We start from the raw sequence: 10,545 nt of genomic DNA, 5'->3' as shown, positions 1-10,545 counted from the left end.
ATCTCTGTTAGTATTGTACACGGTGGTGTTAAAAATCTAATCGAAGTACTACCTAAACATAGGGTTTATGAAGGTAGAAAATCTCCCTTTGTTTTATTATAAGGGGAATTGTCAATATAATAATGAATATTATAATATATTGCTGCCGAATTTGAAAAAAGAAAGAAGCAGAACTTGCGAGGAAATGGTGGTACAGAGAGCAGCAGCATCTGTAAAAATACACCAAGGACAATGATACAGAAAACAACGAAAACAACAGAAATTAATGATTGAAAAATATATGAAGGATAATGAAAGTTTCTAACTTTTAACAGTAACAACGAATTCTAAAAAATAATAATTAGAAAACTATGATGTTTAAAAAAAAACAAATTAAAAATACATTTATGAAAGAATATCTTTGATTGGAAAGTAGGAGATTGATTATACGTGAAGAAATAAATAAGTCTAGTGAAGAAGGCCTCAACACAATCTGCATCAGAATCAGCAGAGAGAAAACTTTGTCTTTTCTGGAACAAGTTACGGAAACAAAGTTAAGAACAAAGAAAACAAAGTTTGAGTAGGTTAATGCGAATTCCTGAGAGCATCGCTGCACTTGTCCACAGTTTAAAGTCTGCATCCTTACCACAGAACTTGTGGAGAAAAGGGACCTTAAGAATCTTAGCTTGGATCTCCTTTGTGTGGGCAAAGGTTTTTCTTTTGCTGTGGCAACATTAATAGAATTTGGACGTTACAGCGACCAATGCTAATTGCTTTCCAACCTTCTATATCTCTTGTACGGCATATACACGGTGGAAAGAATAATGAAATATTTTCATATACATACATAAATACATACATACACAAATATACTGTGCTATATATATATATATATATATATATATATATATATATATATACATACATATATATATATGTATGTATATATATGTATATATATACATATACAAACATATATATGTATGTATATATACATATATATACTGATATATATATTTATATATATACATACAGTATTTATATACATACTGATATATATATATATATATATATATATATATATATATATATATATATATAGATATATGTATGTATGTATGTATGTATATATATATGTGAATATATATATATATATATATATATATATATATACAAATATATATATATATATATATATATATATATATATATATATATATATATATATATATATGTGTGTGTGTGTGTGTGTGTGTTTGTGTCCTAATAGTTGTATGAAAAAGATGTAGAAGTATTTGTTTTATGCAGTGAGTTTAATGACATTTCTAAGAACACCATGACTGTCATAAATTATAGGGCGCGATCACTGAACTCTGTTATAGGTGACGTGTGCCAATCTCATATGAGACGTATGGAAAACCTATCGGCGACAGTAAATTTCCATCACAGTGGAGAATTCCACAATTTCTAACAATTCAGCATATTGACAGAGCAACATTACTTTTACTTGCTGAGGGTTAAACAGTACCTCTCTAGTGATCATAAGAGCAATTGGGTAGTCGTCTGAGAGTATCGGGCTGTGTAAAGTGTATTCTCAAACATTTTTGTAATAAAGGGAATAAACCCATGTTCTGATGTCTCATTATCCGTTGACATGGGACATTTGGTGCCAGGTGTGAAAATACGACTGTTGTGTATGCTGTGAGTGAAGTTGTTCTTTAAGCCAGTAAAATAAAAGTTCAAGATGCCTAGATACACGAGGACTAACATAGCAGACACTTCTGCTGCTGGATATGAAATTGAAGGAGCAGGGGGTATAGTGATGTCGATGAAGTATATAGAGAAGAGCAACAAATGCAGGACTCAGAAAATTGGTTAGATAACCCAGCTGAGTTAATAAACAGATTCTTAGTTGAACGAGAAAAGGAGCGGCGCGCAACCACAGCATATCTGACGTACATGAACGAAGTTCAAACGCACACAAGTGAAAGCACACATGCACAGCCAAGTGAAAATACGCAAAACGTTGTAGTTCGAATATTGCCAGGACTCCAGGCAAGTGTTAGGCCTTTTGATGATCAATGGCCTAATGAAGGGTTTCAATCGATCGAAGAGTTTTTGAGAGACTTTGAAGTGGCCACAATTGGGTGGTCAGAAAGACAAAAAACAATTCAAGTAATTAGGTTGCTGAAAGATGCTCCAGCAATGGAAGTAATGTGTTGGCTACAAGACAGTTTAAAATGTTATACTGAAATAAAACGACGTTTAATCGAGAAATACACCTTACCTGATGCTAGAAAAGGGGACATGAAAGAAAATTACAAACCCAAAATTTGAAAGGGTGAATCAGTTCTCAGCTTTGAACTTGCATTGTTCGAGATCGTGATTCGTTTGCTACATGGAGTGCTAATATCCCAGAAGGTGATAAAAAAATTATTGCCTGTAAACATGTTCGCAGATTAGTAAGCCCGTATTTATGTGGATATTTTTTTGATGGCAATAGCTCGTTGGCAGACATAATGATGGTGATACAAAACATTGTAGACAGTTTGCCAAAAGGAAAAAGGTGGCAGCAATGAGATACACTCACCAACCCCCAAACCAGGAGAGGGGTTAACGTAGACAGCAGGTGAGAAGAGTCTTCAGTTGTTGGCAGTGTGGGGGAAAGGAGCACCAGCGAGTGGACTGCCCCACCCAAGGATCACCCTGCAGTTACACTTGTCAGGCCTACGGTCATCTATCTCGAGATTGCCCAGCAAAAAAGGCCGAGGAAGGACGGGCTGTGGCACACGCACACCACCCCCTGCCCAACATCCCAGGAAAAGGAAACAGAGGAAGGGGGAAACGAGGGAAATCGATGCCCCCTGCATGACAACAGAAGCAGTCGAGCGAGCAGTGGTGCCACCATCGGTACCCCGACCTCTACCCCGTAGTACTAGGGACAGGAGCACGGGGCACAGGTATTGCAAGTGAGGTCGTTGGCACGTGTCCCACATATCCTAATGGGCGGCTTGGAATGTTAGCAATCAGGATTGGCCTACCAGATAAGTCCATTCAGGCGCTGATCGACACAGGAGCCAGCGTTTCGCTTATTGAAAAAGGAATCTTCTCAAACCCACTGCAGTCAGTGGCATCAATCATCCTCAACACGCCCGAAGGAAATAAACTGCAGGCAAGGCGTACAACGATCGTCAACTTTAAGGTGGGATCTGTGAAGTTTACACATGGTTTTTTTTTGTCTTGCCCACCTTAGGAATTCCAGGAATCGAGGCTATACTGGGGTTGGATTTTATAATGAGTAATCAAATATACATTTTTGGGGAAAATGATAGAGTACCAGTAAAAGCAGGAGGGTGTATTTTGCTGATAGAAAGTCATGAGAGAGTAAGTGCTTGTGCGGGAAAGAAGAGACAATTTAGTAAGATAACAGCTGTACCTGAAAGAGGAGAGGTATTGCCTCCCCAGACACTTATGGGCATATCAGTAACCCCGTGTCAGCCTCTGCCGGAGGGAACTAAGGTTGTAGTTAAACCTCAGGATAAATGGTCACACGTAGTCTTAGAGGGCTTGTCAGAAATAAAAGAGAACAGAGCTGATATAACGATAGTTAATTTGTCAAATAAAACAGTTGTGTTAGGAAGTGATTCTGTGTGTGAATTGGAGTTATGTGAAATGACTAACAATGGGATCTTGAGAGCCACAACTCCAGCCCGCACAGACGAACGCTCTCAGAACTTGATTATACAAGCTCAAATGCTATGTCCACCAGAATATCAACCTGTAGTTAGTAACATTGTTAATAATTATTCCGATGTAATTGCAATTGGAGACGAGCCCCCTGGGAGAATTGATCGATTTCAGTTTAGCATTAAAACTGGGCAGGCAGAGCCGATCAAGTCAAGGCCTTATAAGGTACCCATTCATTTCAAGGGAGATATAGAAAGAGAAAATAGTAAATTAACGGAACAAGGGATTATCGAGGAGAGCAAATCTCCCTGGGCTTCTCCAATTGTAGCTGTTAGGAAAAAGGATGGCTCGGTAAGATTGTCTTGATTATAGGAAGTTGAATGCAGTCAGTACGGATAGTGCATTTCCATCGCCCTCGATCGAAGAATTACTTGTTAAGGTACGGGATTTTAAATATTTTACAACTATCGATTTAAAGTTTGGATACTATCAAATACCCATTCAGGAATACAGTAAATGTAAAACGGCATTATAGCCAATGATCAACTATTTCAGTTTAATTTTTTTCCTTTCGGTGTTAAAAATGCTCTAAGTCCTTTTTCTAGAGTAATGATGGCGGTTTTGTCTCCCTTAATTGGCTATAATGTTCTTGTTTATTTAGACGATATCATAATTACAGGGAAAACGGCCAAAGAACATAATAATGATATTTGTAAAGTCTTAGAAGCATTGCGATGTAACGGTATGAAAATTAATTTGTCAAAGTGAAAATTTTTCTGTAAACAGGTCGAATTTTTAGGTCACATAATAACCCCAGAAGGTATCCAACCCTGCCTGAGTAAAGTAGAAGCTATTAGAGATTTCCCCAGGCCACGTACCCCTAAGTTAGTAGCTGAGTTCTTTTGGCTCGCTGTGTATTACTGTAAATTCATAAGAGGTTTTGGAGAGATAACGAGACCATTAGATGCTTTAAAGAAACTTAAAGTAATAAATTGGGGAGGGGAAGAAGAAGGGCCTTTAATAATATAAAAGCTGTCTTAACTAGCAATGAATTACTCGTATATCCAAGATTTGATCGCCCATCTTTAGTGACAACAGATGCGAGTACCGTAGCTATTGCTGGCGTAATTTCTCAACGAGATTATAAAGGTAGAGAGCGACCCATTTGTTTTTCTTCCAGGGTTTTAAAAGGGACAGAAAAGAATTATAGTACATTCGATCGAGAGGCCTTGGCTATTCTTTGGGGTCTAGAGAGACAAAATGATCATCGCCCCCTACAAGATTTATTTCTTACTCCTGATCTACTGTAGATATTAATCTTTGGCACCATGGTTCAATTAGTTCATTATGCATGTTGCATAAGATGTTTCATAACTCTGACCATCTTTTACATTCAGAACTCCCTGGATAATTCTATTCTGTTCGTAATACTTGGCAGGCAGTTAATTCTAATAGCCAGGCCTTATCCATCATGAGGCTCAATAGTACACAGTATTCTAGAAGTTTTATTCCAGCTGTTACCAAGTTGTAGAATGATCTTCCTAACTGGTTAGTTGAATCAGTAGAACTTCAAAAGTTCAAAGTTGGAGTAAATAATTTTATGTTGACCAGGCTGACATTAGTCTTTTTATAGTTTATATATGACATATCTGTTTTTGACGTTGTTAATAGTTTATGTAGGACATATCTGTTTTGATGTTGTAACTGTTTTTAAAATTATTTATTGTTAATTTGTTCTCATCATTTATTTATTTCCTCATTTCCTTTCTTCACTGGGCTATTTTTCCTTATTTGAGCCTTTGGGCTTTTAGCATCTTGCTTTTTCAACTAGGGTTGTAGCTAGGCTAGTAATAATAATAATGATAATAATAATAATCATAATAATAATAATAATAATAATAACGGTGACTTGACGTCTAGACGAGCGAAATGGATTGAAAGATTGTTAAAGTTTAACATGAAGGGGTTTGACCACTTAGAAGGTAAAGCTAACAAGGTAGCTGATGCCCTCTCTAGAGGTTCAGTAATAGGAGTAACAACTAGGGTACAAAAGAGGAACGAAGAACGTAACGAAAATATTAAAGTCCCCCCATGAAAACAGGAAACGGATGAGAACTCACACGAGGAGCAATCAAAAAATGAGATCCTGAGAGAGAGAGAGAGAGAGAGAGAGAGAGAGAGAGAGAGAGAGAGATGGAAATGGTGAAGGTGAATGTATGTGGGTGGCCAAGGACACGACCAGGGGTGTCGAGAATCAGTGCCCTGATGATGCAGGTGTGATTGACATGGGAGGTTGGGACATAAAGGAAGTCCGAGAGGGACAGAAAACAAGAGGAATGGATGGAAAGAGTGCGAGCAGTGATTAAAGGGGAATCAAAGAGTTAGTTATCCATCATTTCTGAATGCGCCTCGTGAGAACTTGTTTATAGAGAATGATGTCTTATAATGTGCTTACAAGAAGAGGGGAGGGGAATTTTGTGCACGGGTAGTTTTTCCTCCCTCTTTATTTAATCGAGCCATCCACATTGTACATGCAAGTCCGTATGCAGGGCATTTAGGGATTGATAGAACATCAAAGAGAGCACGAGAATCTTTCTTTTGGTTAGGAATGAAAAAATCTATACAAAATTATATAAAATGTTGTCATGCTTGTAACTGTTTCAAAGAACATAAAAACACTGTACCGGAAGCCAGAAAGTGGCCTGTGATTCCTATTGAATTTTATAAGGTTTATATGGATGTTGTAGGACCATTTACCACTGGTATAACACAACATAAGTATATGTGTGTATTTGTGATTGTATTTACTCGTTATACTCATACCTACGCAATGTTGGAAAAATCAGCGAATTCATTAGCCCATGCGTGGTGTTCTTTTATTACTAGGTTTGGTTGCCAGAAACTTTTGATAAGTGATAATGGTCTCGAGTTTATAAATAAGGTGGTGAAATCGGTCAGGAACTTGATGAAAATTGAACACTTTTCAGTGACCGCATATAGGCCTTCAGCTAATGGCTTAGTGGAATCGCATAATAGGGAAGGGTGCGAATTTTACATCCCTTAATGGCTGATGATCCCCTTCGTTGGCAAATTTAAATTTTAACTCATTAAAAGAGGATGAATCTTCTTGCAATATTATCAACATACATAGTTTTTCATAGCTACTAAAACTAAAAAGTATATTTAATAATTCTGTCTTTATTTATTGAAAAACTAAATCACAGAATTGATAAACATTAATTCACAAAAAGACGTTGATAATCCTTTCAATATTATATACTTTATGATATTGCAAGGATTATTAGCCGCTTTTTCGTGAATAAATGTTTGATCAATGCTGTGATTTAGGTTGAAAATAAATAATTACAAAATGATTATGAAATTTTTAGGTTTAATTTCACAATGTATGGTGATAATATTGAAATAATAATTATCCTCTTTTTATGATTTAAAATTTTATCAATGCTTTGATTTATTTTAGGGAGCTAATAAATAATTACAAAATTATTCAATGGTTTTTTAATATACTATTTCTATCTCTATCTTTAACAAAATAAAAATGAAATGAAAATCATGCTAGTGACAGTAGGGATAAAACATACATAGTTTTTCACAATCAAACATAGAAAATAGTTTAATATTGTATAATTCATTGTTGGTAATGTGACGGGCCGAGAGAGGGTTGTGAACTCAAAGGCAGGATGCAATCAACTGAGTTTTTTATTAAGGAACACTCTCCTTTATATACAAAACCTCAAGGCAACAGGACATAACCTGTTCGAGAGACAGACAATGTTACAGAGCAAAACCGGAGACATGATCATTCAGGTTCTTTTTAGTGCGAGGGAAGAGCGCAGATACAAGCATGATATATACAAAATAATTATGTACAATTGTGTGACACACGGTTGGTACATGGCTCCCCCCTAAAAATGACATACTGTACATGTTAAATAGGGCGCCCTGATCTAGAGAGGCGAACTGTAGGCGGTTCATCTGGCAGAAGATAAGCAGGTTTTAGACGATCAATGGAGACCCAGTCTTCTTTGCCCCGAATGTTTAGGAGGAATGCTTTCGGACTGCGTCGGATCACAAGGAAAGGGGCCCGTGTAAGGGGGCGTTAGTAGTGGCTTGGTAGTGTTGTTGCGCAGGAAGACGTACGTTGGTATGTGATGCTGCGTTGGGGGCTTGTAAGTCTGGCGGCATGGAGTAAATTTTCCCACGACGTGACGTATGCGCTGGAGATCATCGGAGGAGGTTGTAGAAGGAAAAAATTCGGCAGGGACGACCAACGGGTCGCCATACACCATTTCAGCTGCCGAGACGTCGAGGGCGTCTTTAGGAGTGGTCCTTAGTCCCAGGAGGACCTAGGGAAGCTGATTAACCAGTTGCAATCCTTGCAGCGGGACATCAAAGCTGCTTTGAGGGTGCGATGAAAACGTTCAACCATTCCATTGGCAGCGGGGTTGTAGGCCGTTGTCTGATGTAGGGTGATGCCCAGGAGATTCGCTAATGACGTCCACAATTGAGAGGTGAAAGTGGTTCCCCTGTCAGAAGTAATCTGCTCAGGGATACCGAATCTTGAAATCCATCCAGAGAGTAAGGCAGATGTACATGAGGCGGACGTTGCAGTTTCCATGGGAATGGCTTCAGGCCAACGAGTGGAGCGGTCGATGATGGTAAACAGGTAACGATGTCCTTGTGATGTGGGTAGGGGGCCTACAACGTCGACGTGAATGTGTGCGAAACGACGCTGAGGTTGAGGAAAGGTGCCCACTCCTGAATCCGTGTGTCGATGTACTTTGGAAGTTTGGCAAGAAGTACAGGCGCGGACCCAATCCTTAGCATCCTGAGAAATGCAGTGCCAAATGAACTTTGCCTTCAGCAGCTGTGCAGTAGAACGGCATGAGGGATGTGAAAGGCCGTGAATGAAATCAAACACCTGTCGGCGCATGGGAGCAGGAATCCTGTCACAGAGGAGGGTGGTGTTGGAGTCTTCGAGGGGAAAGTCTTCCCAATGGAGGGACGTGCAGGATGTCCTACAAGCTTGATACTCTGGATCCTGTCGTTGGGCTTCAGCCAGGGCGTTGTAATCCAATCCCAGTTGAACGGCAGCCAACGTGTTTCTTGACAGGGCATCGGCAACGGGATTCATTTTCCCAGGGACGTATTGGAGGGTGCAATTGTATTCAGCCACGGCGGAGAGATGTCGGCGTTGACGGGCGGACCAGGCGTCAGACTGTCGAGTGAAGGCGTGCACCAGAGGCATGTGGTCTGTGCGAATGACGAAGGGCGTACCTTCTAAGAAATGGCGAAAGTGACGGACAGCCAAGTGCACCGCCAGCCATTCTCGATCGAAGGTAGAATAACCCGATTCTGCCTTGGACAGTTTTCTGCTGAAGAAGGCCAATGGGCGGGGTGAGCCTTTGACCACCTGCTCGAGTACTGCACCAATAGCGACGTCGCTGGCATCGGTGAAGAGAAGGAGAGGGGCGTGTGGGATAGGAAAAGTGAGAGCCGCAGCAGTTGATAGGGCCTTCTTTGCATTGCAGAAGGCTGCTTCTTGAAGGGGCCCCCACTTCAGGTCCTTTGGCTTGCCCTTGAGGGAGGCGTAGAGGGGAGCAAGAGTGGCGGCAATGGCTGGCAGAAAACGGTTATAATAGTTGATCATGCCCAAGAATTCCTGCAGAGCTTTGACGGTCGAGGGCGCGGGGAAGTTCTGAACAGCTGCTACCTTCTCAGGGAGGGGATGGACTCCTTCAGGAGTGATACGGTGCCCTAAGAACGACCCTTCGTTGGCGCCAAAGGTACACTTGTCGTATCGGACTACAAGGCCGTTTTGTTGCAGGCGGTCGAGCACGATGCGCAGGTGACGGAGGTGTTCCTCTTTTGAGGAGGAGAACACAAGTATGTCGTCCACATAACATACACAGAAAGGGAGGTCCCCTAAGATGCCATCCATGAGACGTTGAAATGTTGCCCCAGCATTACGAAGGCCAAAACAGGAGTAATTGAAGGTGTATGTACCAAACGGAGTGGTGATGGCGGTCTTGGGGATGTCTTCTGGGTTCATAGGCACCTGATAATACCCCTTCAGGAGGTCGAGCGTAGAGAAAACCTTCGCTTTTTGCAGGTAGGAGGTCACGTCGGCAATGTTTGGGAGGGGGTAGTGATCCGGTTCTGTTTGCTTGTTCAGGCGCCTGTAATCCCCGCACGGACGGAGGGAGCCATCTTTCTTCAGAACGATGTGTAAGGGTGACGACCATGGGCTGGAGGCCTTTTGGCAAAGGCCCATTTCCTCCATTTCGGCTAACGTCTGTTTGGCGGCTGCCAATCGTTCCGGTGCCAGATGTCTGAATTTTGCGAAGACTGGGGGTCCCATCGTCTTGATATGGTGATAAATACCGTGCTTGGCAGGAACCGTGGGCGTTTGGCGAAGTTCTGGACGGAAAACTTCCGGGTACGACGTGAGGAGGTGGGCGTAGGCATCCGTGGGTGCGCTGATGTGGAGAGCGAGGTTAGAGGGGGCGGGTTGAAGAGGTGTCGACAAGTACGAGTATGCGTTGACCAATCGTCGGTGGGCGACATCGACCAGAAGATGGAAATGAGAGAGGAAATCCGCACCGAGGATTGACATTGTGACGTCAGCAACGAGAAACTTCCAATTGAATTTACCGTTTCCGAACGATAATGTGAGGTTCTCGTAACCGTAGGTGGGTATCGCAGATCCGTTGGCAGCTACCAAGGGGACGTCGGCAGATGTAGACAGACTACGTCGTGCCTTGAAGAGTTTCCTTGGCAAAAAAGAACGACAAGCACCCGTGTCTACCAAAAATCGCACGCCCGTTCCTGCATCCTGTAAAAAGAAAAGATTAGAAA

Source organism: Palaemon carinicauda, chromosome 11, assembly GCF_036898095.1.
Source record: "Palaemon carinicauda isolate YSFRI2023 chromosome 11, ASM3689809v2, whole genome shotgun sequence".
NCBI lineage: Eukaryota > Metazoa > Arthropoda > Malacostraca > Decapoda > Palaemonidae > Palaemon > Palaemon carinicauda.
This window is presented reverse-complemented; position numbering follows the sequence as displayed.